The sequence below is a fragment of the Phyllobates terribilis genome, unplaced genomic scaffold (assembly GCF_046119375.1).
Source record: "Phyllobates terribilis strain yellow unplaced genomic scaffold, ASM4611937v1 Scaffold_3__8_contigs__length_932513732, whole genome shotgun sequence".
In the NCBI taxonomy this organism is placed as follows: Eukaryota; Metazoa; Chordata; class Amphibia; order Anura; family Dendrobatidae; genus Phyllobates; species Phyllobates terribilis.
Window position 1 is genome coordinate 3,272,955 of NW_027362763.1, and position 14,292 is coordinate 3,287,246.

Below are 14,292 nucleotides of genomic sequence, written 5' to 3' on the forward strand. Positions count from 1 at the left end.
TTTTTTCTTCATCTACCTCTGAAAAAATATTGGGCTTCTAGCTGTGTGTGGGACTTTCTCTATTAGTCCATCTATACTGATCTCCATCAGGTTGCAAATTAAAAATAATTTTTTTCTGCATCTACCTCTGAAAAAATATTGGGCTTCTAGCTGTGTGTGGGACTTTCTCTATTAGTCCATCTATACTGACCTCCATCAGGTTGCAAATTAAAAATAATTTTTATCTGCATCTAGCTCTGAAAAAATATTTGGCCTTCTAGCAGTGTGTGGGACTTTCTCTATTAGTCCATCTATACTGACCTCCATCAGGTTGCAAATTGAATATAATTTTTTTTCTGCATCTAACCCAGCCAATAGTTTTGGCCTAATACCACAGTTTGGCCACTCAGCTCTGCTCGGTTTCCATCCATTGTTTTTTTGTGCAAACAACTCCAGAGTTGTGAATTAGTTAACCACCAAAATGAGTGGAAAAAGGCCTGCTGCTGGTGGAAAGGGGAATAGGCGTGTTGGGAAGGGGAAAAAAGGTTGTGTCCGTGGGGTAGGTGTTAAAGCAACAGTAACATCTGCAGAAGAAAGACCATCTTCCAGCCAAACTAAAATGTCTACTTCTTTTAGCGGACAATGTGATAAGATCCCTTTCTTACGGCCACGCCAATTGCTACAAATTCCAGATGAGGCACAAAAACAGCAGGTGCTTCAACGGATATCAAGTGCTCCTTTAAGTGGGCTCTCCTCCACATCAACTTCAACATCACAAATACTCCAGTCCTCAAAGGTGTCACCCCAATCGCACTTGCTTCCTCACAGCTCCCAAATCTCCAGCTGCCCGTCTGAGTATGAGGTAGAACAGATGGTTGAGTCTGCAGAGCTGTTTACTCATACTATAGCCTGGGAATCAGAGGTCAACTCCAGCGCTTCTGTGAATCCAGACGAGGAAATGATCTGCACTGATGCCCAGAATCTTTATGAGTCGGATCCAGGACCAGACGCAGAAGGTTCTGACCATAATGTAGACCCTCATTCCCAAACTGTAACTCCTGTTGGTGGAGACAATGAGGAAGACGATGATAAGACTCAAATACCTGATTGGAGCGACAACTTTAGTTTTTTGTCAGGGCAGGAACAGGTTGGCTCTGAGGACGACGGGTGTGATAACGCACAGGGTGATGATGATGAGGTTGGAGATCCCACTTACTGTCAACCCACAGTCAGCCAAGAGATGAGGTCAGCAGAGGAGGTGGAGGAAGATGCTAGTGACGACGAGGTCAGGTTGCGCCTTCCTGGACAGAGACGTAGTACTGGAAGCACGTCAACAACTGCATCCTCAAACACAACTCTGCCTCTCACCACAAGTCGTGGTGGCTCTTCAGGTCGCATGGGTGCTAAGCCTTGCATAGCCTGGGCATTTTTTCAGATCGATAAAGATGACCCAACTCGTGTTATCTGTAACATTTGTCAGCAAAAGCTAAGTAGAGGCCAAAAAATACATAGTTTGAGTACTTCATGCATGAACCGGCACATGGACATGAAGCATAAGTTGCAGTGGGAAGCTCAGTGTGCTACAATGCGGCCTAGCCGGCCGGGCCAACCACCGTCTCCCATATCTTGTGCATCCGCGGCCTCTTCATCCTCTGTGACTGGGGGGACAGCAGTCACACCTGTTTTGGGGCGCACACCTGCCACCTCTTTACCCGCAACAGCCAGCGTGATTGGCAGGTCATCATTTTCTTTGGAGGTGGTAACACCAGCTGGTGTTGAGCGCTGTCCGACATCGATAGCACCACCTTTGGATCAAGGCAACCTAACATGTCCGCCTGCATCTTCCTCACAGACCGGCAGTTTGCCGGGGACACCCTTATCAACCCCGTCTAAGCACAATAGCCAGCCCTCGGTCCCTCAGATGTGGACAAGTAAAAGACCATTTCCTCCTAGCCATGAGAAAGCTAAGAGGTTGAATTTCACCATCTGCAAGCTCTTGGCTACAGAAATGCTGCCTTTCCGCCTGGTGGACACAGAGGATTTTCGAGACCTTATGTCCATCGCAGTGCCCCAGTACCAGATGCCCAGTCGGCACTACTTCTCAAAGAAAGGTGTGCCTGCGCTCCACCAGCATGTCGCACACAACATCACCGCTTCTTTGAGAAACTCTGTGTGTGACAGGGTGCATTTCACCACAGACACTTGGACGAGTAGGCATGGACAGGAGCGTTACATGTCGCTGACTGGGCACTGGGTAACTATGGTGACAGCAGGACAAGGGGCTGCTGTCCAAGTCTTGCCGTCCCCACGAGTTGTGCGTCAATCCTCTTTATGTCAAAGTTCCTCCACTGCTTCTGCCTCCTCAACCTCCTCTCGGTCTTCCACCTGCACCCAAAGCCAGTCTGGTCATGCCACAAGCTTTCTAACTGCGCAGAAGGGATCCTGCACACCTCCTTACTATGCTGGCAGTAGGGCTCAACGTCATCAGGCGGTTTTTACATTGAAATGTCTGGGAAATTTGAGTCACACAGCTGAGGAGTTGTGGTCAGCTCTGGAGAACCAATTTCATGAATGGTTGTCTCCACTGGACCTGAAACAAGGGAAGGCCGTGTGCGACAATGCTGCAAACCTGGGTGCGGCCCTTCGTCTGGGCAATGTCACACACGTGCCTTGTATGGCTCACGTGTTGAACCTGGTTGTCCAGCAATTTTTAGCCCACTATCCCAGACTAGATGGCCTTCTGCAGAGGGCACGGTCGCTGTGTGCTCACTTTCGCCATTCGCAGCCCGCAGCTCAGCGACTTACATCTCTACAGAAGTCGTTGGGCCTGCCACTTCACCGGCTAAAATGCGATGTGCCTACCCGGTGGAATTCAACTCTGCACATGTTGCAGCGACTGTGGCAGCACCGACAAGCCCTGGTGCAATACGTTCTGACGTATAGCCTGGGCCAACGAGATCCAGAGGTGGGGCAAATCACGCTGGAGGAGTGGTCTCAGATCAGGGACCTATGCACCCTTCTGCACAGTTTTGAAATGGCGACGAAGATGTTTAGTGCTGACGATGCCATTATCAGCATGACTATTCCGGTGATTTACATGCTGGAGCACATGTTAAACAGAATTCGGAGTCAGGTGGTGGCACAAGAGGAGGTGGAGGAAGTAGAGGAGGAGGAGTTGTATGCGGAAGGGCTAACATCTGCAAGGTCCAGACGGTCGGCAGCACCAAGGCGGCAGGCATGTGAGGGTGGGGGAGATGGTTTTACCAGGGCGCATGGTAGCAGCCAAACTAGTGAGGAAGGTGCAGGAGCCCAGGAAGAAGTGGAGGACGAACTGATGGAAGACTCATCAGATGAGGGAGACACTTGATCACATTTTTGTTGTGCGAGGTTGGGGGGAGAGGACAGAGGAAGGAAGCATGATTGTTACCTCGCCACCAACACAACAGGGACTTGGTGCTCCTGGATGCGCAACACACATGAGTGCCTTCTTGCTGCACTACCTGCAACATGACCCTCGAATTGTGAGAATTAGAAATAATCCTGACTACTGGGTTGCCACACTGTTAGATCCCCGGTACAAAAGTAAATTTGCAGAAATTATTCCTGCCATAGAAAGGGATGCAAGCATGCAGGAGTATCAGCAGAGACTGTTGCAGAATCTTACATGTGCTTTTCCACAAAATACCAGTGGTGCACGTAGTGAATCTCACAGTTCCAACTTGCCAACCGTGGGACCGTCAAGTGTTCAGCACTCAAACCGTAACAGAACCACAGTATCTGCTGGTAACATCAATTTTGCGGAATCATTTCACCACTTTTTTAGCCCATCCTTTGCAAGGCCACAGGAGACAAGAAGTCTGACACATAGTCAACGCCTAGAGACGATGGTACAGGAGTATCTCCAAGTAAACATTGAAGCCACGACTGTGTCACTGGACCCTGGCTCTTTTTGGGCTTCCAATCTGGATAAATTGCCGGAGCTAGCCACTTACGCCTTGGAGATCTTGTCATGCCCCGCAGCCAGCGTTCTGTCTGAACGTGTGTTCAGCGCTGCTGGTGGTGTGCTGACAGATAAGCGCACGCGGCTCTCCACTGATAATGTAGACAGACTCACGTTCATAAAGATGAACAAATCATGGATCCGAAACGACTTTTCTACCCCTGTGTCATCCTGGGGAGAGTAAAAGCTTGATGATTGGTTAAAATCACCCTACCAACCGTTTTAAGCTTTCAAATTACTAATCATGTTTATCTGTATCTTGGCTGGAAAATAATTTGGGCTTTGTAGCAGTGTGCAGCACTGATCCTATTAGGCCATCTATACTAAAGCTTCACCAGATTTAAAATTAATAATAATTTTTAGCTGCATCTAGCCCGGAAAATAATTTTGGGGCTCCGAGATGCGCAAGACACATAAGTGCCTTCTTTGCTGCACTACCTGCAGCATGACCCTCATATTGTCAGAATTCGAAGTAATCATGACTACTGGGTTGCCACACTCTTAGATCACCCAAACTTTTCGATCAACCTTTTCATTTTAATAAAGACCAAAAAAATGGTCATTTTTGAAATTATAAGCATTAGCAGGTTGTTAGAAACTGAAATCAAACAGTTTTCAACTCAAAACTTTATTCTAGGTGATGTTACATTTTCACATAGGACCCCTTGTTCGAAAGGAGCTTCTGAACTCTCTCGTCCATTGAATTTGTCAGATTTTGGATGGTTTCTGCTTCAATTGTTTTGCATGAGGACAGAATACCCTCCCAGAGCTGTTGCTTAGATGTGAACTGCCTCCCGCCATCATAGACACTCCTTTTAATGATGCTCCAAAGGTTCTGAATGGGGTAGAGGTCAGGGGAGCATGGGGGTCACACCATAAGTTTGTCCCCTTTTATGCCCATATCAGCCAGAGATGCAGATGTTTTATGTGCAGCATGAGATGGTGCATTATCATGCAGAAAAATGATCTTGCTGTGAAATACACGGTTCTTCTTCTTGAACCATGGCAGGAAGTGCTGTTTGAGAAAATCCACATACATTATGGAGTTCATCTTTAGCGCCTTCAGGGATCCTAAAGGGGCCGACAATCTCTCTCCCCATGATTCCAGCCCAAAACATTACTCCACCTCCTCCTTGTTGGCGCTGTAGCCGTGTTTGCGTGGGGTGTCCATCAACCAGCCATCCTCCACTCCATCCATCTGGACCATCGAGCGCTGCACGGCACTCATCCGTGAACAAAACAGTTTTGAAATCAGTCTTCATGTAATGTTTGGCCCACTGGAGCCGTTTCTGCTTGTGTGAAGTGGATAGAGGAGGTCGACAGGATGGCGTATGCACAGCTGCAAACCTCTGAAGGACCCTGCATCTTGTTGTTCGGGGGACGTTGGAGGCACAAGCAGCTTCAAAAACTTGTCTGCTGCTATGACAAGGCATTTTTGCCGCTGCTCTTTCAACCTGATGTAATTGCCTGTAGGAAAGAGTCCTCAATTTGCCCTTATCAGCACGCACACATGTGTACTGTGAATCAGCTACATACTTCTTGATTGCCAAGACACTTCATCCTGATCATCGCACAATGTTGATTGTAGTCATGCCTTGACCTAAACACTCCACAATTTGTTGCTTCTCAGCAGCCGACACATCCTTTTTCTTTTCCATTTTGGCAGAAAATATAGGCTGCTTAATAATGTAAGAGAGCCTTCTTAAGTAGTCTTGCCTTTCATTGGACACACCTGCCAAACTAATTAGCACAGGTGTCTGCAATTGCTTACAGTGATATAAAGAGCCCTGACACACATCACCATCAATGAGTTTAACTGACAAACAAACAAATTCTTCCCTTATCACTCCTAAACACTTTTTGCATAATAATTTGGAACACAGTGTACATGTGCTTTTCCACAAAACACCAGTGGTTCACGTAGTGAATCTTACAGTTCTAACTTGCCAACCGTGGTCTGTATGGAGTTGTTCAATAAAGGGCCCAAAATTAAGATAACATAGATGGGAGAGGTCTCTATGAATAGGAATTCCTAAGTATTTGATACCCTGTGAGGGCCAGGCAAAGGGAAAGTTGGACTGGATGGAATCCTATATGGAATCCTATATGGATTTGGGGAGGGAGACATCGAGGGCCTCAGACTTCGCTGCATTGATTTTAAAATTTGACCATGTAACAAAGTGATCTATTTCAGCCATAGCAGCATGGATGGATATATGTGATTGAGTGATATATACTAGGACATCATCAGCAAATAGAGAGCACTTGAACTCGGTGCCTCCCACCTCAATCCACCTAATATTGGGGTTATGGCGAATTGATGAGAGCAGGTGCTCCGTCACTAGGATCTATAAGAGAGGGGACAGAGGACATCCCTGCCTTGTCCCATTGGTGATTGTGAAAGGTGATGAAAATGTTCTGATGCACCCCCTGGGCCTTGGGACACCCGAAGCCGGACCCTTTATGGTGGATGCTGGTGGTTGTAGTCTTCGTGGCGGCGACCCGGTTCCGTGGCTCAGGGTGGTCAAACCAGTGGCGGAACTATTTATGTGGTTTTGATGTTTAAATGTCCGACTACGCCACCCGTGGATTGCGGTCAGAGTGAACTGCCGCTACAGGGCAGACCGCTGAGGCTGGTGTTGTGGGTGCAGCAGAGCGTAGCATAACTCCCCACGGGAGGAGTATAGCCTCAGGGCAGTGTATGCGGAGGATGGGGGTGATGGTGCAGGGCAGCAGCAGTAACGACACGGAGTCAGTGATGCAGTTCAGGGCCTTTACTCACAGTTCTTATTATCCAGACCACGTCTGCAGGTAACGGCTGCCCACGTCGTACTGTGCTCACCAGGTGAGGGGCTCAGACAACTCCCAGATAACTTTGGAGCACTTCACAGGACCCCCTTTGTGTGTCCTTTGTCTGGCCTTTCTTACCAACACTTCTGTCCGGCTGCCTCGGGCCTCCTCTTGGTAAACTTGGCGCCAGTTTCCCTGACCCTATGTGGTGCCTTCCTAGCGAGTGTAGAGAGGGGCTGCGCCACATAAAATGTCAGAGCCTCCGGTTTCTAGCTGAGGGTCGTTTCCTGCCTCCACTAGTTCGGGGACCGGTCTCCCCCTTTGGCCTGACCCCTCCATGCAGGTGGATTCGGGCGTGAGGTGGCGACTCGCCCGTCCGCACCCCTGGGATCCCTTCATTCCTCGTTCCTGGAGCCTTCTCCGCTCCTCTTCCTTCCTTCTCCCTCTTCCAGGCCTGGGCCTCTGTTACTCATGCAGAGCCCCTGCTCCCTGCCACTTCTGCTCAGACTTCTCTGCACTGAACTAAGATGGTGCCCACCTTTTATACTCCCTTCTCAATGCACCCAGGAACTGCTTCCTCCCTGCTCCTGCACTACAGGGTTCCCCTTCCTCAGTGCTCCCTCCCCCCACTCCAGCCAGGGACAGGGACTGTCGTGCCCATCTCAGGGGCATATTGGTCGCCCTGCCCCACGGCAATGTGGTGTAATGCATGCAGGTGTCGGGTCCTGATCCACACTCCATCCTTACCTGAGAGTGAGATATCACACCTCTGGGTGAGGTGCAATACCTCTGTAGCAACCGAGCCCTCAGGGTGCTACAGTTCCATTTATCTTCAGCCTAGGTGACGTATTGTGATACAGGGCCGTGATTTTGGCTATAAAATGGTCCCCTAGACCCCTACCCCAAGCTTTTTAAGAGAATCATATATGGCGTGCCAGGAGACTCTATGGAATGCTTTCTCAGCATCCAACGAGAGTATCTAATTACAAATTTTTAACTGCATCTAGCCCAGGAAATACTTTGTGCCTAGTAGCAGTGTCTGCTAGTCAGCGGATTATCCCGGCTGTTAAGCAAGCTACACCACCTGTAGTTTGGACACTTAATTTTTTCAAAGGAAATGCTTCGGGACCACGGGATACTCAGTGAAGAGCATCAGGAGGCACCCCAAGGCATAGGGGATGGGACTGGCAGTAGGGTGCCTTGCGGTGGACAGCCGAGCTCGATCCTTATAAAAGCTTTTTAACTGCAGCAGCTTTAGTGGACGCTACTGGAGCTGGAATTACGCGGCTGCTGGCATTAGACTTGCCCTCCAATAGATCCTTGTAAATGGATTTAAAGTGTATTCATTCAAATTAGAGAGACAATTTAAATTAAAAAGCTTAGAGCTGCCTCCACCACAGGGGGGCTCGCTCGACCCACCAGCGGACAGGCACCAGTATTGGGAGAGGGGGGCTGGCCATCAGGGTTCACCGCGGCTCTGGCACAAACCCGGCGACACGGAGGTGGCACGGGCAGGAGCGGACTGGCCGTGTCGGCTTCTCACTTTTTGGATTTTAGAAGGGCATGACATGCCTATATCTGTGTCTCCCCCTCCTTTTACTCCTCCACCTCTTTTATTTTCGCATGACTATATGTACTTGTCACTTTTCCATGTGTTAGTTATGTCTTCTGAGCAGTTTGTCAGCTTTTGGACACCTTTGAAGGTGTTTTCTATGTGTTTCTATTTGCCTGCCATTGGTTTTAACGGTGTTCGACGGTGTTCTAAAGTGTTCGACGAACAGTTCGGCGAACACACGGGTGTTCGACGAACCGAACCGAACTCGAACACTATGGGGGTGGCTCAACACTACTCTTCAGTTGTTGATTAAACACTTTGTAGGGTTAGTCTCCAATATGAAAGCAATGTCAGGGTTGGCATTGGTGTTATGCTGGTGGGTGTAGTTGCTTTTAAAACAATAGGCCATAGTTTAATTCTTGAAGAACTCATTGTTTTTTTCCATTTGGTGGTGTTTGGAATCTTTTTCACTTTCTGTGCTAAGGCTTATGCTTTTATTTCTTTCTTGGTAACACTTTAGCTACCTTAGTGGGCAAAAAGCAAAGCTAATTGAGAGAATTTGTAGGCAGAGGTGGAAAAGCTACATAACTGATTCCAAAAACTCCTCTGTCTTTAGAGTTAGTGTTAAAAATGCCAAAAATGGCAGAGGTCTTTAGGGGGAATTTGGTGCTGCTGTTGACTCTTTGTAATCTGTTTGAGCTAAGGCTCATAGTGTACTTTCTTTCTTGGTAAGAGTTTAGTTACCTTAATGGCAAAAAAGTGAAAATAATTGAGAGAAATGTAAGAATTGGTGGAAAAGCTACATAGCTGATTCACAAGAATTCATCTTTGAGTTTTGGACAATGCTTTGCCTTGTTTTTAAACTTTTTAGTAATTGGCTCTTTCAAGACATATTCAGTCCTCCTTTTTTAAGCAAAACTTTAGCAGATTTAACAGCCAAAATCCCAAACCAGTCAAGTGGGTTCATGCATTGGTGGTATAGTGGTGAGCATAGCTGCATCCCAAGCAGTTGACCCGGGTTCGATTTCCAGCCAATGCAATACTTATGTAGCTTTGTTTCTGGCATATCATACATTTTACAAACTATTTTGTAATGTTAGTGCAGAAAATGTAAAAAAAAAAGCTGACCCTGTAAGCATTGATGGTATAGTGGTGAGCATAGCTGCCTTCCAAGCAGTTGACTCGGGTTCAATTCCCGGCCAATACCAAACATTGGTGTTTTTTTTTTTCGGTCACGCCATACTTTTTACTAACAAATTTGTAGGGTTAGTGCAGAAAATGTGAAAAAAATGCTGGGTACGTTAAGCATTTTTGGTATAGTGGTGAGCAAACCTGCCTTCCAAGCAGTTGGCCAGCGATTGATTCCTGGTCAATGCAATACTTATGTGGGTTTTTTTTTCCTCGCACGTCTTACTTTTTACTAATAATTTCGTATTGTTAGTGCAGAAAATGTAAGAAAAAAACATGGCTTCTGTAAGTGTTGGTGGTATAGTGGTGAGAACTGCTGCCTTCCAAGTAGTTGACCCGAGTTCGATTCTCAGCCAACACATGAATTGTTTTTCACACTTGGTGATGCTTTTAGTTTGTTTTAATTTTTCGTGTTAAGTCTCAGGCTCTTCTTTCTTCTTAGAGTTTAGCAACCACGAAAATTAGAAAAAAATTTAAGAGAATATTTCTTAGCTTTTTTTCAACTGTCTCATCTAACTGATCTTCTGCTCTTCAGTTGTTGATTAAACACTTTGTAGGGTTAGTCTCCAATATGAAAGCAATGTCAGGGTTGGCATTGGTGTTATGCTGGTGGGTGTATTTGGTTTTAAAACAATAGGCCATAGTTTAATTCTTGAAGAACTCATTGTTTTTTTGCATTTGGTGGTGTTTGGACTCTTTTTCACTTTCTGTGCTAAGGCTTATGCTTTTATTTCTTTCTTGGTAACACTTTAGCTACCTTAGTTGGCAAAAAGCAAAGCTAATTGAGAGAATTTGTAGGCATAGGTGGAAAAGCTACATAACTGATTCCAAAAACTCCTCTGTCTTTAGAGTTAGTGTTAAAAATGCCAAAAATGGCAGAGGTCTTTAGGGGTTTTTTGGTGCTGGTGCTGACTCTTTGTAATCTTTTTGAGCTAAGGCTCATAGTGTAATTTCTTTCTTGGTAAGAGTTTAGTTACCTTATTGGCAAAAAGTGAAAATAATTGAGAGAATTGTAAGAATTGGTGGAAAAGCTCCATAGCTGATTCACAAGAATTCATCTTTGAGTTTTGGACAATGCTTTGCCTTGTTTTTAAACTTTTTAGTAATTGGCTCTTTCAAGACATATTCAGTCCTCCTTTTTTTAAGTAAAACTTTAGCAGATTTAACAGCCATAATCCCAAACCAGTCAAGTTGGTTCATGCATTGGTGGTATAGTGGTGAGCATAGCTGCTTCCCAAGCAGTTGACCCGGGTTCGATTCCCGGCCAATGCAATACTTATGTAGTTTTATTTCTGGCATATCATACATTTTACAAACTATTTTGTAATGTTAGTGCAGAAAATGTAAAAAAAAAAGCTGATCCTGTAAGCATTGGTGGTATAGTGGTGAGCATAGCTGCCTTCCAAGCAGTTGACCCAGGTTTGATTCCTGGCTAATGCAAAACATTGGTGTGTTTTTTTTTCAGGCACATCATAATTTTTACTAACAATTTTGTAGGGTTAGTGCAGAAAATGTGAAAAAAATGCTGGGTACCTTAAGCATTTTTGGTATAGTGGTGAGTAAACCTGCCTTCCAAGCAGTTGACCTGCGATTGATTCCTGGTCAATGCAATACTTATGTGGGGGGTTTTTTCCTGGCACGTCTTACTTTTTACTAATAATTTCGTATTGTTAGTACAGAAAATGTAAAGAAAAAAACATGGCTTCTGTAAGTGTTGGTGGTATAGTGGTGAGAATCGCTGCCTTCCAAGTAGTTGACCCGAGTTTGATTCTCAGCCAACGCAAGAATTGTTTTTCACATTTGGTGATGCTTTTAGTCTGCTTTAATTTTTTGTGTTAAGTCTCATGCTCTTCTTTCTTCTTAGAGTTTAGCAACCACGAAAATGAGAAAAACATTGAAGAGAATATTTCTTAGATTTTTTTCAACTGTCTCATCTAACTGATCTTCTGCTCTTCAGTTGTTGATTAAATACTTTGTAGGGTTAGTCTCCAATATGAAAGCAATGTCAGGGTTGGCATTGGTGTTATGCTGGTGGGTGTAGTTGCTTTTAAAACAATAGGCCATAGTTTAATTCTTAAAGAACTCATTGTTTTTTTGCATTTGGTGGTGTTTGGAATCTTTTTCACTTTCTGTGCTAAGGCTTATGCTTTTATTTCTTTCTTGGTAACACTTTAGCTACCTTAGTGGGCAGAAAGCAAAGCTAATTGAGAGAATTTGTAGGCAGAGGTGGAACAGCTACATAACTGATTCCAAAAACTTCTCTGTCTTTAGAGTTAGTGTTAAAAATGGCATTAAGGGGTAATTTGGTGCTGGTGCTGACTATTTGTAATCTTTTTGAGCTAAGACTCATAGTGTACTTTCTTTCTTGGTAAGAGTTTAGTTACCTTATTGGCAAAAAAGTGAATATAATTGAGAGAATTGTAAGAATTGGTGGAAAAGCTCCATAGCTGATTCACAAGAATTCATCTTTGAGGTTTGGACAATGCTTTGCCTTGTTTTTAAACTTTTTAGTAATTGGCTCTTTCAAGACATATTCAGTCCTCCTTTTTTAAGTAAAACTTTAGCAGATTTAACAGCCAAAATCCCAAACCAGTCAAGTGGGTTCATTCATTGGTGGTATAGTGGTGAGCATAGCTGCTTCCCAAGCAGTTGACCCGGGTTCGATTTCCAGCCAATGCAATACTTATGTAGTTTTATTTCTGGCATATCATACATTTTACAAACTATTTTGTAATGTTAGTGCAGAAAATGTAAAAAAAAAAGCTGACCCTGTAAGCATTGGTGGTATAGTGGTGAGCATTGCTGCCTTCCAAGCAGTTGACCCTGGTTCAATTCCCGGGCAATACAAAACATTGGTGTTTTTTTTTTTCAGGCATGTCATACTTTTTACTAACAATTTTGTAGGGTTAGTGCAGAAAATGTGAAAAAAATGCTGGGTACCTTAAGCATTTTTGGTATAGTGGTGAGCAAACCTGCCTTCCAAGCAGTTGACCTGCGATTGATTCCTGGTCAATGCAATACTTATGTGGGTTTTTTTTTCCTGGCTCGTCTTACTTTTTACTAATAATTTCGTATTGTTAGTGCAGAAAATGTAAGAAAAAAACATGGCTTCTGTAAGTGTTGGTGGTATAGTGGTGAGAATCGCTGCTTTCCAAGTAGATGACCCGAGTTTGATTCTCAGCCAACGCATGAAATGTTTTTCACATTTGGTGATGCTTTTAGTCTGTTTTAATTTTTCGTGTTAAGTCTCAGGCTCTTCTTTCTTCTTAGAGTTTAGCAACCACGAAAATGAGAAAAAAATTGAAGAGAATATTTCTTAGCTTTTTTTCAACTGTCTCATCTAACTGATCTTCTGCTCTTCAGTTGTTGATTAAATACTTTGTAGGGTTTGTCTCCAATATGAAAGCAATGTCAGTGTTTGCATTGGTGTTATGCTGGTGGGTGTAGTTGCTTTTAAAACAATAGGCCATAGTTTAATTCTTGAAGAACTCATTGTTTTTTTGCATTTGGTGGTGTTTGGACTCTTTTTCACTTTCTGTGCTAAGGCTTATGCTTTTATTTCTTTCTTGGTAACACTTTAGCTACCTTAGTGGGCAAAAAGCAAAGCTAATTGAGAGAATTTGTAGGCAGAGGTGGAAAAGCTACATAACTGATTCCAAAAACTCCTCTGTCTTTAGCGTTAGTGTTAAAAATGCCAAAAATGGCAGAGATCTTTAGGGGGAATTTGGTGCTGCTGTTCACTCTTTGTAATCTGTTTGACCTAAGGCTCATAGTGTACTTTCTTTCTTGGTAAGAGTTTAGTTACCTTATTGGCAAAAAAGTGAAAATAATTGAGAGAATTGTAAGAATTGGCGGAAAAGCTCCATAGCTGATTCACAAGAATTCATCTTTGAGTTTTGGACAATGCTTTGCCTTGTTTTTAAACTTTTTAGTATTTGGCTCTTTCAAGACATATTCAGTCCTCCTTTTTTTTAAGTAAAACTTTAGCAGATTTAACAGACATAATCCCAAACCAGTCAAGTTGGTTCATGCATTGGTGGTATAGTGGTGAGCATAGCTGCTTCCCAAGCAGTTGACCCGGGTTTGATTCCCAGCCAATGCAATACTTATGTAGTTTTATTTCTGGCATATCATACATTTTACAAACTATTTTGTAATGTTAGTGCAGAAAATGTAAAAAAAAAAGCTGTTCCTGTAAGCATTGGTGGTATAGTGGTGAGCATAGCTGCCTTCCAAGCAGTTGACCCGGGTTTGATAACTGGCCAATGTAAAACATGGGTGTGTTTTTTTTTCAGGCACGTCATAATTTTTACTAACAATTTTGAAGGGTTAGTGCAGAAAATGTGAAAAAAATGCTGGGTACCTTAAGCATTTTTGGTATAGTGGTGAGCAAACCTGCCTTCCAAGCAGTTGACCTGCGATTAATTCCTGGTCAATGCAATACTTATGTGGGTTTTTTTTTCCTGGCACGTCTTACTTTTTACTAATAATTTCGTATTGTTAGTGCAGAAAATGTAAGAAAAAAACATGGCTTCTGTAAGTGTTGGTGGTATAGTGGTGAGAATCGCTTCCTTCCAAGTAGTTGACCCGGGTTCGATTCCTGGCCAACGCATGAAAATGCATGAATTGTTTTTCACATTTGGTGATGCTTTTAGTCTCTTTTAATTTTTCGTGTTAAGTCTCAGGCTCTTCTTTCTTCTTAGAGTTTAGCAACCACGAAAATGAGAAAAAAATTGAAGAGAATATTTCTTAGATTTTTTTCAACTGTCTCATCTAACTG

At 44.0% G+C, this 14,292-nt stretch overlaps 3 non-coding genes across 3 annotated transcripts; all 3 read left to right on the top strand.

Moving 5' to 3' along the window:
* The first annotated feature begins 10,712 nt into the window (after positions 1–10,712).
* TRNAG-CCC (transfer RNA glycine (anticodon CCC)) lies at positions 10,713–10,784 on the top strand. The gene has a single exon. It is a non-coding gene; the product is annotated as a tRNA-Gly (tRNA).
* A 96-nt stretch (positions 10,785–10,880) lies between these two features.
* On the top strand, positions 10,881–10,952 carry TRNAG-UCC (transfer RNA glycine (anticodon UCC)). Its single transcript has one exon. It is a non-coding gene; the product is annotated as a tRNA-Gly (tRNA).
* Positions 10,953–13,542: 2,590 nt separating this feature from the next.
* Positions 13,543–13,614, top strand: TRNAG-CCC (transfer RNA glycine (anticodon CCC)). Its single transcript has one exon. It is a non-coding gene; the product is annotated as a tRNA-Gly (tRNA).
* Positions 13,615–14,292: the final 678 nt, after the last annotated feature.